Consider the following 16,018-nt stretch of genomic DNA (forward strand, 5'->3'; position numbering starts at 1 on the left):
GGCCTTCGGGGCGTGGCTCTCGGTCCCAGCTTATGCTGAATTCAGTGTGGCCTCAGACAAGTCCCTCATAAATAATCCTCCCTTTGCCTTCCCAAGGGTTTGGGGGCTAGCTGAGATATTGGTGATGGAACTCTTTGAATGGGGAAGGCAAGAGGCTGTGTGCTTTCTGGTGTCATCTTTGGATGCCTGTGACAGTGAGGGACTTCGGGGGGAGAAGAGGACGTGAGATGTTCACAGCCTGGGGCTGGCCTCATCCCCACCCTGCAGAGGCAGCAGCAGCAGGCACAGTGGCGGCATGTACCCCCCCCCCACTCCCACCCCCCACCCCCCAGCGAAGGGCACAGATGCACAGGGCCTCGCCAGACTCCAGCCCACCTTTGAGTGCACCGTGGGAAACCAAAGAGGGAAGATCAAGAGGCTCCCACCCTAACGGGAGGTGGTCCGTGGATCACAGTGAACCTATCAGCATGTCCTGGCCGAATACCTACCTGGCTGGCAGGTGCCACAGACACCCACCTCTGCTCGGAGGGAGAGTAAGCCTAGCTGAATGGTTAAACAGGAACACTTTGGAGAAATAGTGGAGCAAGGAGAGGCCCTTGTGGTTAGTAAACACACAGGAGGGCTGAGCAGGAGGACGGGAAGGGAGGGAGCCTGGAGGGGGTGGGATTCGGGCTTTCTGTGCAGCCCAAGGAACTTTGAAGACAGGAAGGACGGGGTAGGTACCGGTGACTGGGAGAAGCAGTCTAGTTGAGAGAAGGAGCTGAGCCAAGGTGCAGAGGTGGGAATGAGCAGAAGGGAGGGAGCTTGGGGATTTTGGAGGCCACACCAGTTGTGGAGAGATGGGCGTGGGATGTTCCCGAGAGGTACAGGCCCCAAGCTCCCCAATGAGGCAGCAGATGACAGGCCAGGAAGGCAGGGAGGTGCCCAGGAGTCGGGCAGCCTGTATTGAAACGACTTTGAGCAGTTGTTTCTCTTCGCTGGCCCTCGGTTTCTTTATCTGTAGAGTGGGGATCATAACGTCTTTTCTTCTAGGGTTATCACGGGACCGCAGGATGCAGTTGGAAGTGCGCTGTAGACTGCTGAGTGCTGAGTGAATGTAACATTTGGGGTTTCGTTGTTTCCTTTAAGGGCCTCAGTAAACATGTGTGGAACTGACCAGGTTGGGTTGGGCTCTGCTTGTCTCTTCATGGCGATGGGTACATGGACCATGAAAGGGGGGGTCTGCAAATGGTCAGAGGGACCCGTCAGGGCGGGAAGAGGGGAGAGTGCCAGCCAAAAATGCCACATCTCCTTTGTTTTTAATGTTTTTTTTATTGGTTTCAGAGAGAGGAAGGGAGAGGGAGAGAGAAACCTCAACGATGAAAGAGAATCATTGATCGGATGCCTCCTGCACGCCCCCTACTGGGAATCAAGCCTGCAATCCAGGTGTGTGCCCTGACCAGGAACTGAACTGCGACCGCCTGGTTCATAGGTTGATGCTCAGCCACTGAGCCACGCTGCCTGGGATCACATGTCCTTTGGACACCTTTACAGTGAACTCAGCTACCCGCTTTGGGAGAACAGTCCCGTCCCATCCACGTGACTCAGCATCTCCCACCTCTGCCTCTGCCCTCCCTGGCACTAGGGGGTCAGGCGGCACCATATCAGAACTCACTGTCCTAACAGGCCCCCACTCCTCACAGGGCTCGCCAGCTCCTCCTGGGAGGGCCCACACTGTCCTCTTTGTGCAAAATGCCCCTCATGACAACAGGAACGATGCAAAAGGGACCAAAATCCCCACTTAATACAGGACTTGGCCCTCCAGCACCCAACCCTGACTTAACACGTAAGTCCTCCCCCCTTGTCTCCTCTGGGGTGGCACCTTCCGGGTTTACTGCTCCAACTGAGGCTGGGAGCCGTGGCCACAATCCTCTATGCAAGGGGCTGGGGCGGCCCCCGGCTTGCAAGGGGAGAGCTAGGGGACTGGTTTGAAGCTGCGTTAGCAGAGAAGCGCTGTTTTATTTGGGGGGAAGGTTTATTTGGGTGGCTGGGGAAAGGGCCTGCATAGAGACTATGAGGGGGGTTTAGCTCTCCCTCTCGGCCCTTACCACCCCCCCCTCCGCCCCCACATCATCGCTAGCCCACAATAACCTCTGTTTTTCCCCTCCTAGCCTCAGAGGGTCGCTGTCCCTGCATCCACAAATGCTCTAACAAGAAAATACAATGCCCGCTGCAGTGGTCTCAGTCCTGGCTGATTTCAGCACCAGCCGCCAATTCAATCCGAATCTCTGGAGGTGGGCCCAGGTCTTTTGAAAGTTCCCCAGCTGATTCTGCTGTGCAGCCAGTGTGGTGACCCTCAGGGGGTCCAACTCCCTCAGCTGCCTGAGTCCCGGGGCGCCTAGAGAGCCTCGGTCATGTCTGTGCCCTCATCATCCTGCCCCCCGGCCTCCGGGGGGGCGGGGGGGGTGGACTCGGCACACGGCAAGTTTGCTGTATGTACGAGGAAACGTGTGCGGAGACGGGGAGCCTGGCCTGACCGCCTGGGCACATAGTGACAGTGTGGGATGTCCTCAGCAGCCACTGCAGCTGCACTTCCTGCCTGAATTCTGGGCCACCCAGTGCACGGGCTCACCACTTCCCTGGTTTCTCCCTCTCCCAGCCTCCCTATCCCCACCGTGGTTGTGCGCGTTGGAGGAGTGGGAAGGAGAGAGCTCCTCTGGGCAGCCTCTGGCATCTGCTCTCAGCCTGGGGCGCTGCCTCCCCTCCAGGCAAGCCTTTAAGGATTGCCCCTGCAAAGTCTGGACTGCCTTAGTGAACCCAGAGACGGCCCTCGTCCCCCCTCCTGGACCCCCAGCTCTCTCAGTCCCCAGGTACCAGCTGTCTGCAAGCTCTAGGCAAAGCCTGGACTCAGCTCTCTTTCAAGAGCCACACAAATATTCAGCACCTTTAACCCAGCAATCCCACACCTAAGAATGTATCCTAAGGGAGTAATCCTCAAACAAAGAAAAAGCTCTTTGAACAGCGTTCCAGCATTATACCTAACTGCAGGGAACTTGAAGCAACCGACATGCCCAGCTCCAGAGCGCCGGTACGCTGCAGCCCACCCATTTCAAAGCTCATTGTGAAGACGGTTGCGACATGGGGAGACGCGGATGATGCCGTGGTATTGAGTGCAACATTGCAGTGGGTAGGAGTCCAGCTGAGAGAAAGCGGTATATGTACAAGGGCTGTAGGGGAAGTTGGGGGATAAAAAGAAAACCAAAATTCCATTTCCTAGGTCTGGGATTGTGAGTGATTCTTTTTTTCTGACTTCTGGTATTGTGGCAATAAGTATGCAATAAATACATAATCGTGTGAGTATATAATAGTGATTGTTATTAGTCTTGCATTCTGGGAAGGCTCTTGAATAGCCTATTCAAGCTCAGGTGTAAATGAGCACAGGCCTCCTCCTGTGGGCTGCCTCTGTGGAGGATTTGCATTTGAAAGAAGCTAAAGTTTCAGACAAACTGGCAAGCAGGCCAGGGTGGCAGAGCTATTGTCCGGGCAGGTAGGGCCTGAGGTCCCCACCTGGGGATGAGCCCTCTTCTCCGCGCTCCCACCCCCGCAGCCCTCTGAGCTCAGGGCGCCCACCTTGCGGGGCAGCAGAGGGAGAGCTCACTGCTGCGAGCCTTGAGGGCCCTGCCCATTGTTTTATTCATTAATGAGAATATCTGCGGGGTCACACCGGGACGCTGACTAGGTAAGAAAGGTGCCGAGGCCCGCAGCTAGTACAGGCAGTGCCCAGGTGGGGCTCAGCCAAGGGCAAGGGCCTTCTCCCCTCTGTCTTTGGGCTTCACCCCGAGGTGGAGGGGTGTCCCGGAGCCTCCTCAGCGGGGCCTGGATGGCCAAGGACACTTTTAGAAATAGAGCTGACCCCAGGGAGAGGGGGCTGGCACGGGCCCGAAGCTTTCTTAAAGTCTGGGTGTGGCCCCTTTGAAGTTGTGTTTTCAGGAAAGGCCAGAGGAAGTTGCTGTGCTCCTTGTCCGCACCCAGCTCAGGAGCTGTTCGAGGTGGGAGGCGGCAGTGCTGCCTGCTGCTCTCGGGGCCTGGCCTGGGGGGCGGCTCTGGACTCGGATGAAACCCATGACACGCCCGGTCCGGTCTGCTTACGGCGTGGAAGTCCAGATCTACACCAAACATCTAGCCCGGCAGGAAGCCTTCATTTTGACAAGAGGATTTAAAGTGATAAGCACAACCAGTGTTTACCAGGCTCTTACTACAGGCCAGACACGATATCTCAGGCGCGTGCCTAGCATTAGCCCCACTTCATAGACCGGAAAGTTGAGGCAGGGACTTGTACAAGGTCACGCAGTTGCTCAGGACTGGTCCAAAGTCTGTGCTCTCCATCGCTGCTAATCTGCCTTTCTTAGTAATCAGAGGATACATTTCAAAGTCCGAAAATTAAATATATATATACACAATTTTTCCTGGAACATGTCTTCACCACAACATATATTCTGTCGCTAACGTTCAAAATATGACGCCTTTTGCACATTAGCCAGCCAATCTTGAGGCTTTCACAGGGTCGAGCCTTTGAGAAATCGTCCACTTATGGGAACTTTGGAGAACTTATGGTCAATTTCACACATTAGAATACAGGAAGGTGAGATCTATTAGCGATTCCAGGAAAAGTAAGACCCTCAGAGGGCAAACAGCTTGTCTGGGGTCCCTCCAGGAACCAGAGGCTGAATTGCATTAGATTGCCACCTGCCTGGCTAGGCTTTCTTCCTCCTCAGGTTCTTGGGTAACTGTTTTCAGGGTGGTTTCCGACATGGGTCTACTAGAAAGTTCCTGCGGGTTTAGTCTGTGTCACATCAGCCTACGCGGTTTATTTAGTTTGCCTTTCCAAGATCCAAGTGCAATGTCTTTCTTCCAACACATAGATCTGAGGGGGCCCAGGGGACGGCCCTGGCCTCCGGCGAAAGCCACAGCGGCTGGGAATCCGCTAAAAGCCATGGCCACAATCCTCCTCGCCATCGAGTCCCTTTCTGACCCAGAGCGGGGTTTGAGAAAACTTCTGAAGTCCATGCTAAAGGTTTTAGCATGGGCAGGGGGTGCTAAAGAGAGGGAGAAGATAGCTGAAGGCTGCGTAAATATTTCATTTAGCCCCAAGCTGGTATCCTTACAGAACACTGATGTCTTTATCATGCTATTCCCGAGTCTAAGGACAAACAGCCCCTTTTCAGGCTCCCATCGTTCCCCGGTCAGAAGACCTCAGACAGAGCCCCTTTCTGTTACTTGAATGCTCTGTTCCCGCCATCCTCCCAGCCCACACCACGCTGCCTTTCACATCCCGGGCGCAGTCTCAGCACCCAGGGCCAAGGGAGAGGTGGGATGCACTGCCTCATCCCTGCTCACGGAGAAGGAAACTGGAGCTTAAAGGGCCAGGGAAGCAGGGAAGTGCTGAGCCCGGTTATTTTCACCCAGATTCTGAGCATTTCCTGCTCCACCTTGGGGTCCCCAGGGAGATCCCCAGAACCACAGGCCCTATGACTCTTCCCATCTCAGGGTTCAGCTCCCCTGTAATGAATGACTAAAGGGAGTCAGCAAATCACACAAAGGGCCGTGTAAGACCTAAAGCCTCATTCACGCCCAGGAGTGTCAGGCCTGGGGGCCAGAGGCCTGGGTGTGGTGGTGGCCACGGCTAATCCCAGGCTACCGAGTCAGTCAGCGCCCGCCCACTGGCTCCAGCTCCCCCTTTCACCCCTTCACCAGCAGTAGCATCCCTGCCCCCATGCACCACCCCAGGGCCAGGCTGCATTCCTGCTCTCCAGTGCTCTCTCTACACCCTGGTGAGGCTGATGTTATCTAACCCCGCCTCCCCTTGCAGATGAAGTCACTGAAGAGGAGGAGGCACAGACTGGTTAAATGCCCCATTCAAGCTCATGCCCTTGGCAAATGGCTGAGTCAGGACTTGAACCCAAAGTGCATGTTCTCTTGGTGACCCCAGACACTAAGCTTGCCCAGCTGGCACCCCGTATTCCCCTCACAGCCGACCTTCAGATCATCGGTCAGCCTGCCCAGTGCTTGATGAGTGCCACCTGCCGGGCTCCATTTGGGGCCTCGCCTTCCCAGTGCACATGGCACCTGGCCACTTGAATTGAAGGACCACTGTGCCAAGGAGCACTGCGGGGGTCTCATGGCTTCAGGACCAGGTCAGAAGCTCACCGGTGGGCCCGGGAGCTCACAGGATGAGGAAGGGTAAAAACTTCATCGGGCCCCTGATTTCTTTCTCCCTCCGCTCACTCATTCATTCTCTCTAGAGATCCTTACTGAGCACCGGCTCTGTGATAGATGCTGTGGTAAGCTCAAAAACGTCACCACCTGATCCCAGATCCCATGAATATGTTGCCTTGCTCAACGAATAGGATTCTGCAGATGCGAAGAAGTTAAGGATCTTGAAGCAGGACCATTATCCTGGATGGTCAGGGTGAGCCCTTTGCAGCCATAAGGGTTCATAAAGGCAGGCGGGTCAGAAGTCAGGCTTCCCACACACACTTTCGGCTTCAGCAGGTCTGGGTTGAGAATTTGCATTCTAACAAGCTCCCGGGAGATGCCGAGGCCTCTGGTTGCGGACACACTCTGAGAACCGCTGGGGTAGGGCAGCGGTTCTCAAGTTTTAATGTGCATTCAGTGTCCTGGGGATCTGGTTAATATGCAGGTTCTGCAGTCACCGGTTCCATTTATTTGTTGCGTGTGCATGGCCTGAGCCCTCCGCTAGAACATCAGGGCTGTGGAGCGGCACCTTTGCTGTTAGCTGCTAGAGCAGTGCCTGGCAATCACTCGTAGTGACCCCAGCTGGACGAATGGTGAGGGAGCCAGGGCGTGGAGCCTGCAGGAGCCGTTTAGGCTGAACATGGGGATGTGGGTGTCCTGGGTGCCTTGCTGATGCCACAGAGGGAGTGAAATTCCACGAAGATCCATGAGGATTGGGAAGGAAGAGGGGATGGAGAGGGTCAGTAGGAGTACCCACACAGAAGGAGCAGCTGGAGGAGAGGGGAGAGTGAGGACAAAGCTGGGGGTGGACAGGAGGAAGGGAGGTCAGGCGCTCGGAGAGCAGAGAGCCAAAGAGGGCCTCTGGATAAGCTGCAGGGAGGAAGACAGTAAGCACGTGACGGACGGACGGCCGTTGTTGGGAGCTGGGTGGTATGTCCTCTGCGAAGAACTGAACAATTAGGGAGGGCTTAGGGGCTCAGACTTACATCCACTCTTTTCTCTCTCGACTTAGACAATTTATAAGAGCCATATGCGTATGTTGGGAAACATTTTGAAGAATTCTGAGACATATAAGGAAGAAAACTAAAATCTCCTATAACTACCATCCCCAGAAATGAGCCCTATTTATATTTTTATGTGCTTCATTCTTTATTTAATACAAGTATTTAACACACACACACACACACACACACACACACAATTTTCCTTCAGACTGAGGTTACACTGTTTATATCTTTATATTGTAATTCTTTTACTTAATATTTTGTCCCATAATTATTTTTATGCTATTTTGAAGAACAAAATATAATTTTTGAAAGGTGGATAATATACTTTTGTAGAAATGTACCATAATTTAACTATACTCTTACAGCCGCCTTCCCTTATCCGTAGCTTCATTTTCTATGGTTTCAGTTACCCATGGTCAACCTCAGTCTGAAAATATTAAATGGAAAATTCCAGAAATGGACAATTCAAAAGTTTTAACCTACGCACCATTTTAAGTAACATGATGAAATCTCCCACCTTTCTGCTACGCGGCATACGGTCCCCACCCATCAACCACTTAGTAGCCAACTTGGTTATTAGACAGAGACAGAGAGATAGGAAGAGAAAAAGAGAGAGAGAGAGAACACTCTCACATAATTTTTATTACAGTATATTGTTATAATTGTGCTACTTTATTATTAGTTATTGCTGTTAATCTCTTATGTGCCTCCTTTATAAATTAAACTTTATGATAGGTATGTAAGTATAGGAGAAAACAGTACAGCGCATGTACGGTCCAGTATATCTGCAGTTTCAGGCATCCACCGGGGGTATTGGAACGTAAGCCCCGCATGTAAGGGGGGGGGGATACTGTATTTAAGAGTATTTGAGTTCCTTCATTGTGGTTTTGATTTACATCCCCCTCAGATGAATGATGTCCAGAATCTTTCATGTGCCATCCTTATTTCTCCTTTGGTGAAATATCGTTTGAAATGTTTTGCCTATTTTAAATTGGGTTATTTCTTTCATTATTATTATTTTTTAAACTATTTTCACAGAATACATTTCACATTAGAGATTCTCGCAGTGGGAAAATAACAACTTATTACATAAAGTTTTATATTGTGGACATTATTTCAGGACAAGTAAAATGAACACATTTGAGGATTGTGTCTCAGTTTAGAATGTGTAATACTCCCCTGATTAGAACTTCTCTATGTTCAGAAGTTCTTCAGGCTCTTTCCCCAGGATTTATAAATTAGTAATGTGAAATATCAGCATTTCCTAACTTTAAAGTTTCCCAAAGGCATATAACCATCAGTGACTGGTATCAACTGAACCAAGGGGGCAGTTAACCATTAAGTACTGCCTGGGTGTCTGCAGTCTTTACTTATGAATTAATAGTTTCCCCCTTTTCCCATCATTCCCAGAGCAAATACAGATGTTTGATCAGGTATTGATCATAATAAAGCTGAATTCCCTTTGATGTTTGGTAAATCAAGATGCGAAAGCTCATATATAATGTTCAGTTGCCTGTGAGTCTGTGAGAAGCTGGAAGACAACCTCCTTCACTCGCCAGAATATGGAACTCAGTCTCACAATTTCTTGGACGCAATTCCTCTCAAGGCTTTTCCTCACAGATTAAACTCTAAAACTAGCCAGGTGGTTAGAGGAAGAGGTTTATCTCGCCAGTGCACTTCTCTGTCATTTCCTCCTCATTGTGAGAGGAATGGCATGACAGCGTAGAGGCAAAGAGGTGTACAGCCAAGTCTCAAGGTATTCCGTCAGAAAGGTCAGAGCTTCCACAGCACGGCAGCAGCTTCGCACGTGCCCACATTGTGGTAGCTGAAGTAACAAAGCCCTGCAAAGGGGAAGCCGAGAGTGCCAAGAGGCCTGCCTCGGCAGCTTTCTGCAATGCACCCTTTTGAACACAGTCAGTACCAACCTGTCCAAGGCCCCGGGGACGGTGGGAGCGGGGGCTGCGGGCAGCGAGTGGTGCATCAGAGCGGAGGGATTCACCACGCAGCTGGAGGCAGGCCCAGGAGCAGCACCCGGGCAGCTCGCACCGTCCGGGGGACAGACCCAGCCTCGGAACCGGAATGGCGGCGGGTGGCAGGCGAAGGTGCTGTATTCCACACCAGCCCGGGGCAAATGCCGAGACTGGAGCAGCTCTGGCCACTGGGTTCGGAGGAAGAGAGCTCGGCCTCCTGGAGCACAGGACACCCCGCCCCAGATGCTCGCCATCTCGCCCCTTGGGCTACTTCTTATTGCCGCCTCCTTTATACCTTCTGAATATTTATGAAGTCCAACTTATTACCAATTTTTTCTTTTACAGATTATGCTTTTGGAATCTAAGAACTCTTTGCTGAACCCGAAGTCACACATATCTTTCTCCTGTATCTTCTAGAAGTTTTTTTTATAGGTTTGCATTTTATATTTAAGACAATGATCTATTTTGGGGTTAATTTTTGTATAAGATGTGGGGTAGGTGAGAGATCTTTTTTTTTTGTCTTGCAAATAGAAGTCCAGTTGTCCCAGTCATTCATGCACTTGTGCAAAGCACGTGTGTGTGCACCCTGGGGCTGGACTCTCATGTGATCACATCCCCATTTACACACAGAACGACAGAGGAATTCACCTTTACACCACACTCCTTTCCCACGAGGGGAGACGGTACTTGGCGAGAAGTGCCCAGGCCTGGGATCAGATCTCTCCTTGTTTCTGGCCTGATTCTCTAGAACAAGTCATGCCATCTCCCCAGGCCTCAGTTTCATCGTCTGAAACGGGCAATAGCAATCCTGCTCTCACTGGGTTGACTGAGGGCTCGGAGGTGTAATCTGGTAGCAGGATTCTAAACACACACATTTGCAACCCGAGGAGCTGCCCTAGGCAAGGAGGTAGGCCTGCCGGGGCGTTGTAGGTGGAGGGATGGGTTTGGCTTGAGTGGGACAGCATTTCCACGGAGCCGAGTCTCTGGAAACCCTGGGAAGCAGCTACGAAGACTGCTTGGTCTTGCCCTATTCGGTTTCTTTGTAGTGAAAGGGCTTCCTTCTGCCGTCTGAGGGGTTGGAGTTAGACATTAGGAAGAACTTTCCTTCTGCCAGAGGAAGAAGTGAAAAGGGATAACCATGAGCTAAGGGCGGGGAGAGTAGCGTGGGTCTCCTGGTTGCACTTGTCTGAACTTCCTTCATCACGCGAGGTCCTCTGTGGGCCGGAACCAGCCAGGCCGCATCACGCTCCCAGTTCTTGCTCTGATGTGAGCTGGCTTGCTCAGGAAGGGCCCCTGCTGCCCTGCAGGTGGCGCCCTCGTGCCGGCTCAAGAGGCGGCGCAGATTTGGTCCTGCTCTGCAGCAGCTGGGACTCACCCCTGATGTCTGGTCCCTAACCTGCGCCGCACAGAGCCTCAAGCTAGGGGCTGCAGGACCCAGGCCTCAGGCCTGAAGGGGCCAGAAGTAGCTGCTGTGGCATTAGTGTGAAGACAGAGAAAACCCGGGGTTTGGGGGCTGCCCAGCTGCCCCAAACCGTTCCAGGGCCCTGTCCAGTGTGCCTTTCTAGGGTGGTACTCAGTGTGTGCTGAGCCGGCTACTGCTGCTGCCCCTCACGACCGAGGACGCCTGACAAGTCCTTAGTTTCTCTGTTTCCCCACCCTAACCATGTGAATAATCCCTCCTACTTCGTAGAGCTGTCAGGACACACTTAATGAATGTTAGCGCTTAAAAAATGCTACCCGCCGAGACCGGTTTGGCTCAGTGGATAGAGCGTCGGCCTGCGGACTCAAGGGTCCCAGGTTCCATTCCGGTCAGGGGCATGTACCTTGGTTGCGGGCACATCCCCAGTAGGGGGTGTGCAAGAGGCAGCTGATCGATGTTTCTAACTCTCTATCCCTCTCTCTTCCTCTCTGTAAAAAATCAATAAAATATATTTAAAAAAAAATGCTACCAATTCTTTGGTAGCACACAAGGTGTGTCAGAGTCAGGAAAGATTATATTGCCTGATGGACATTGAATGCTAGAATCACAAGTGGTTTTACTTCTATAAACTAGTTAAGATATAATTATAATTTTTTTTAAAAAATATATTTTATTGATTTTTTTACAGAGAGGAAGAGAGAGGGATAGAGAGTTAGAAACATCGATGAGAGAGAGACATTGATCAGCTGCCTCCTGCACAACCCCCACTGGGGATGTGCCGGCAACAAAGGTACATGCCCTTGACCGGAATCGAACCTGGGACCTTTCAGTCCAAAGGCCGACGCTCTATCCACTGAGCCAAACCGGTTTCGGCTAATTATAATTTTAAAAAAAAATCAAACAGAACATTTCAGGTTTAAGTAATTTTGACTTTAAGTTTTGATAGTCACAACATAATTTGTACTTGGCCTTTTAAATTTAATAGATACTTTTTAATATTTTAGAAAAAATAAAATTATTTTCACATATCTTTTTTTTTAAAGTTCATTTTTACAATTGATCTAATTTACATTGCTATGATGAAAATATATTCAAATTATATACTCTTTTAAAAAATATATATTTTATTGATTTTTCACAGAGAGGAAGAGAGAGGGATAGAGAGTTAGAAACATCGATGAGAGAGAAACATTGATCAGCTGCCTCTTGCACAACCCCCACTGGGGATGTGCCCACAACCAAGGTACATGCCCTTGACCGGAATCGAACCCGGGACCTTTCAGTCCGAAGGCCGACGCTCTATCCACTGAGCCAAACCGGTTTCGGCTAAATTATATACTCTTGATGTAATTAATTTTATTTTTAATCCCATGGATCATTGAGAATGAGTGCAACTAGAGATGATGATAGAAAGAGCAATTATAAACGTGGAGCTCAGACCAGAGGTGAAAAGAAATAGAAAATCTAGAAAGTGACAGCCTGCTTACCGTTTTTTAAACTGCCAACAAGTGAGCAGTTTTTTCTGATACCCCAAAAACACATACAATTACTAGAAATGGAAAAAGGAGCTGATTAGACAGCCAGCTGTGGACAGTTTTCAATAAAAATAAGTAAACACCAATAAGGAACGTTGATGGAATGTTCTTAAAGGATAAAATGATATTCCCTGTATCCAGCCAAACAGAATGCTGTATTTGGGAGAGGCACTAACGACATTATATATACAGGAAACAAAATAATAAAGCCTAGGTTTAGTAGAAATGATTTTAATTTTTATGCTAAACCAGGCAAACATATAACTGGAATTTTAAAAAGTGAAACAAATAATTATCTAGGAGGTAGAATTCTAAATGAGATTATTAATTTGGAGGGTAAAAAGTGAGAGAAGAAATTGAATAAAAAAACAAATATTACTCTGATCAATTAGATTGTACAGAGACAAAAGCTACATTGAATGACTAATATTATTGTACTAGAGGCCCGGTGCATGAATTCATGCATGGGTGGGGTCCAGCTGGCCCACCCCGATCATGGCTGATCTGGCCAGGCTGGCCCGGGGGAGGGAATGGGGGTAGTTGGCTGGCTGGCCAACCCCGCCCCCTGGTTGAACTCCGGGTCAAACTCCTGGTCAAGAGGATAATTTGCATATTAGCCTTTCATTATATAGGATGAGTTTTGAACTACAGAAAAAGAAAAGTCAAAATTAAGGAGTATTTTCATTGGTTTTATGCCTTTTATGAAAAGTACTACTGTAGAGGCCCAATGCATGAAATACATGTAAGGAGCTCGGCCTCACAGCCCCAGCTTCATCGGAAAGGTCATCTGGTCTAATTAGTATATTACACTTTTATTATCATAGACTAGAGGCCTGGTGCATGAAATTTGTGCACGGGGGGTGTTCCCTCAGCCCAGCCTGCACCCTCTCCCCTTGGGGGATGTCCGACTGCTGGTTTAGGCCCCATCCCTGTGGGATCGGGCCTAAACCAGCAGTCGGACATCCCTCTTGCAATCTTGGACTGCTGGCTCCTAACTGCTTACCTGCCTGCCTGCCTGATTGCCCCTAACTGCCTCTGCCTGCCAGCCTGGTTGCCCCTAACTGCCCTCCCCTGCTGGCCTGGTTGCCCCTAACTCCCTCTGCCTGCCTGCCTGTTTGCCCCTAACTGCCCTCCCCTGCCAGCCTGGTTGCCCCCAACTGCCTTCCCCTGCAGGCCTGATCTCGCTCCCAACTGCTGTCCTCTGCTGGTCAATTTGGTTCTGATTGGTTGGTTTCTATGCCAGTCAGTGTCAAAAGCTCCGCCTCTTAGGCAGCCATTGGCTCCCCACAGCACTCAGATTTGGTTCTGATTGGTCGGTTCCTATGCCAGTCAGCATCTCTGGGCCTATCAATGGGGCCTGATCAGAAAGGCAGAGCTGATCAGCAGCCCCAGTGGAGGCCTGAAGAGAAATGGAGGCCCAGCTGCTGGCCAGCCTGGTAGAGACAGAGAGAGGCAAGTGCTGATCAAAAGCTGCCACAGAGGCAACAGATCAGTCCCTGCTTCTCTCTTCAGGCCTCTCTCTGGCCCTGATTCGCAGCCCCCTCAGCAGTCAGTGCTGGGGCACAGTGCCTGCAGCAGAAGCAGTCAGCTCTGGGTTGCCACGGCAACCCAGCGCTGACTGCAGGACTGACTTCGGATTGGTCAAGCCTCAGTCCTTACTGGTCATTACAAACCAGGGTTTTTATATATTAGGATAGGTTTTGATCAAAGTGAAAAATTGAATAACAGCTTTCAATTATAGGCATTGCTTTTAAAAAATTGTCAAGGCTAAACCTCTGATGATGCCACTAATGTGATCATAAAGAAAAAAAAGTGTGAGCCAGAATTTTAATAAAAAATGAAGAAGCATTCCCTGTGCTGTGTACAGCTCATGCTTTCAATTCATACTAGGAGAGGTGGTACCAATCACTGCACCAATTCAATGGCATTTTTTGGACAATTCAGCAATTATATATGATATTTTCTGGATCTGTACCAAGATAGAACATCTTGATGAAACACATATCAAATCTGACCTTACAACCACTCAGAGACACTTGATGGGAAGGCCAGCGAATGCTCTTAAAAGGAATCAGAAGTAATTTGGACAAGATACAATATGATTAGAAGAGTTCAGTGAAACAGCAGATCCTCAAAGAGCAAGTCATGGTGCTTGACAGAAAATGAAATTATTTTTAAAATGTGTGCTACTCATAATTATTTGGTATAAACTGTTGCTTGTCAGTAATATTAGAAAAAAATTATTTAAAAAACCAGATCTAAATTGGCTGTCATTTTTTTAAAGGACTGAAACATTATTTTCACGTTTAGAGAAATTTTTAGATAAATAGAACAAACCTTCATATGAAATATGCAATCAAAGTGATATACCGATAGAATATAAGGAAATTAGGAAACACAACTAAAATGCTCTCATGACTAGAAAGGAGATTCACATTCAAATAGTCCAGGTTATAGAGACTGTTTTCTGGCCATTGTAGATGAAGGCAGAATCTCAATTGAAGAGAGATTTGCACAAATGAGCAAATCTGGTGCTTTTGGTTTTCTTTATTATATCTCAGTGTTGAAAAATCAGAAAGAAGTTAAGAAATGCCACATGAATTCTTCATGCTGATTAAGGAATGTTAATCAACACACTGCTTTCTTCATCAAGAACGTCTTGTTTTGAAAAAAGCCAGCTGAATTGAAGGGTGTGCCTAGAAACACGTTCTTTCACAGCCTCCTATCTCATCACAGACCTGCCACAGATACTCCACGGGCTGGCATTCCGAGGAGCACCAGGCTAGACACGGCTTCAAGAGAGGCTGGAATCTGTCAGTGATAGAAATTTGTGTGGGGAAATTAGAATATTATGTAATGCTTCCTGTAATAATAACTTATCATATAAAAGCCCATTACAGTGTTTGAACATGATATGCAAAATTTATGGTTCACTTCAGAATCTAAGTACTGCTTTAAGGAATATATAAATAATTTCAGTTCCTATTGTTTCAGAAAACTGAAGTTTCTCTGCATAGAATTTAAAGCAAAACTGTCTAAAAACCCCCCAAAAATTAAAGGTCTAATTTGGCATTTCTGCCAATAGAACAACATTTTTGTAAAAATCCTAATTATAACAACATGATTTGTAATTTTGTTGAAATAAAGAAAGACAAATTTTATGAAATAAAGAAATAGTGTATAATTTATGTATTTTTATTTTATTATTCTTTCAAACATCGCTAGCTCATTAAGAGAACACTCAGACATACCTAGTAATGATTAAATGCTGTCATTTGTTGTTTTTTCTTTTCAGAACGAGGAAGGGAGAGGAAGAGAAGGATAGAAACATCAATGATGAGAGAGAATAATTGATTGACTGCCTCCTGTATGCCCCCTACTGGGGATAGAGCTCGCAATCTCAGCATGTGCCCTGAGCGGGAGTCGAACCTTGATCTCGTGGTTCATAGGTCGATGCTCAACCACTGAGCTGGGCAAATGCTGTCATCTTTGATGTTTTAGTCATTTTCAGCCACATAAAAACCAGTTTTCAGCCCTAGCCAGTTTGGCTCAGTGGATAGAGCATCGGCCTGCGGACTGAAGGGTCCCAGGTATGATTATGGCCAGGGGCACATGCCCGGGTTGCAGGCTCAATCCACACTAGGGGGCGTGCAGGAGGCAGCCAATCAATGATTCTCTCTCATCATTGATGTTTCTCTCTCTCCCTTTCACTTTCTCTCTGAAAGAAATAAAAATATATTTAAAATAAGTAAATAAATAAATACCAGTTTTCAGTCATATGAAAAACACTATTTTTCAGTTTTGCTATTATTAAGGTATTATTTGTCAAGGTAAAAGGAGAAAATATTTTCG

The 16,018-nt window shown here is 48.5% G+C and overlaps 1 pseudogene; it reads right to left on the reverse strand.

The window, feature by feature from the left end:
• Positions 1 to 9,014: 9,014 nt before the first annotated feature.
• On the reverse strand, positions 9,015 to 9,465 carry LOC129148984 (succinate dehydrogenase [ubiquinone] cytochrome b small subunit, mitochondrial-like; annotated as a pseudogene).
• Positions 9,466 to 16,018: the final 6,553 nt, after the last annotated feature.

Source organism: Eptesicus fuscus, chromosome 5 (genome assembly GCF_027574615.1).
Source record: "Eptesicus fuscus isolate TK198812 chromosome 5, DD_ASM_mEF_20220401, whole genome shotgun sequence".
Lineage (NCBI taxonomy): Eukaryota > Metazoa > Chordata > Mammalia > Chiroptera > Vespertilionidae > Eptesicus > Eptesicus fuscus.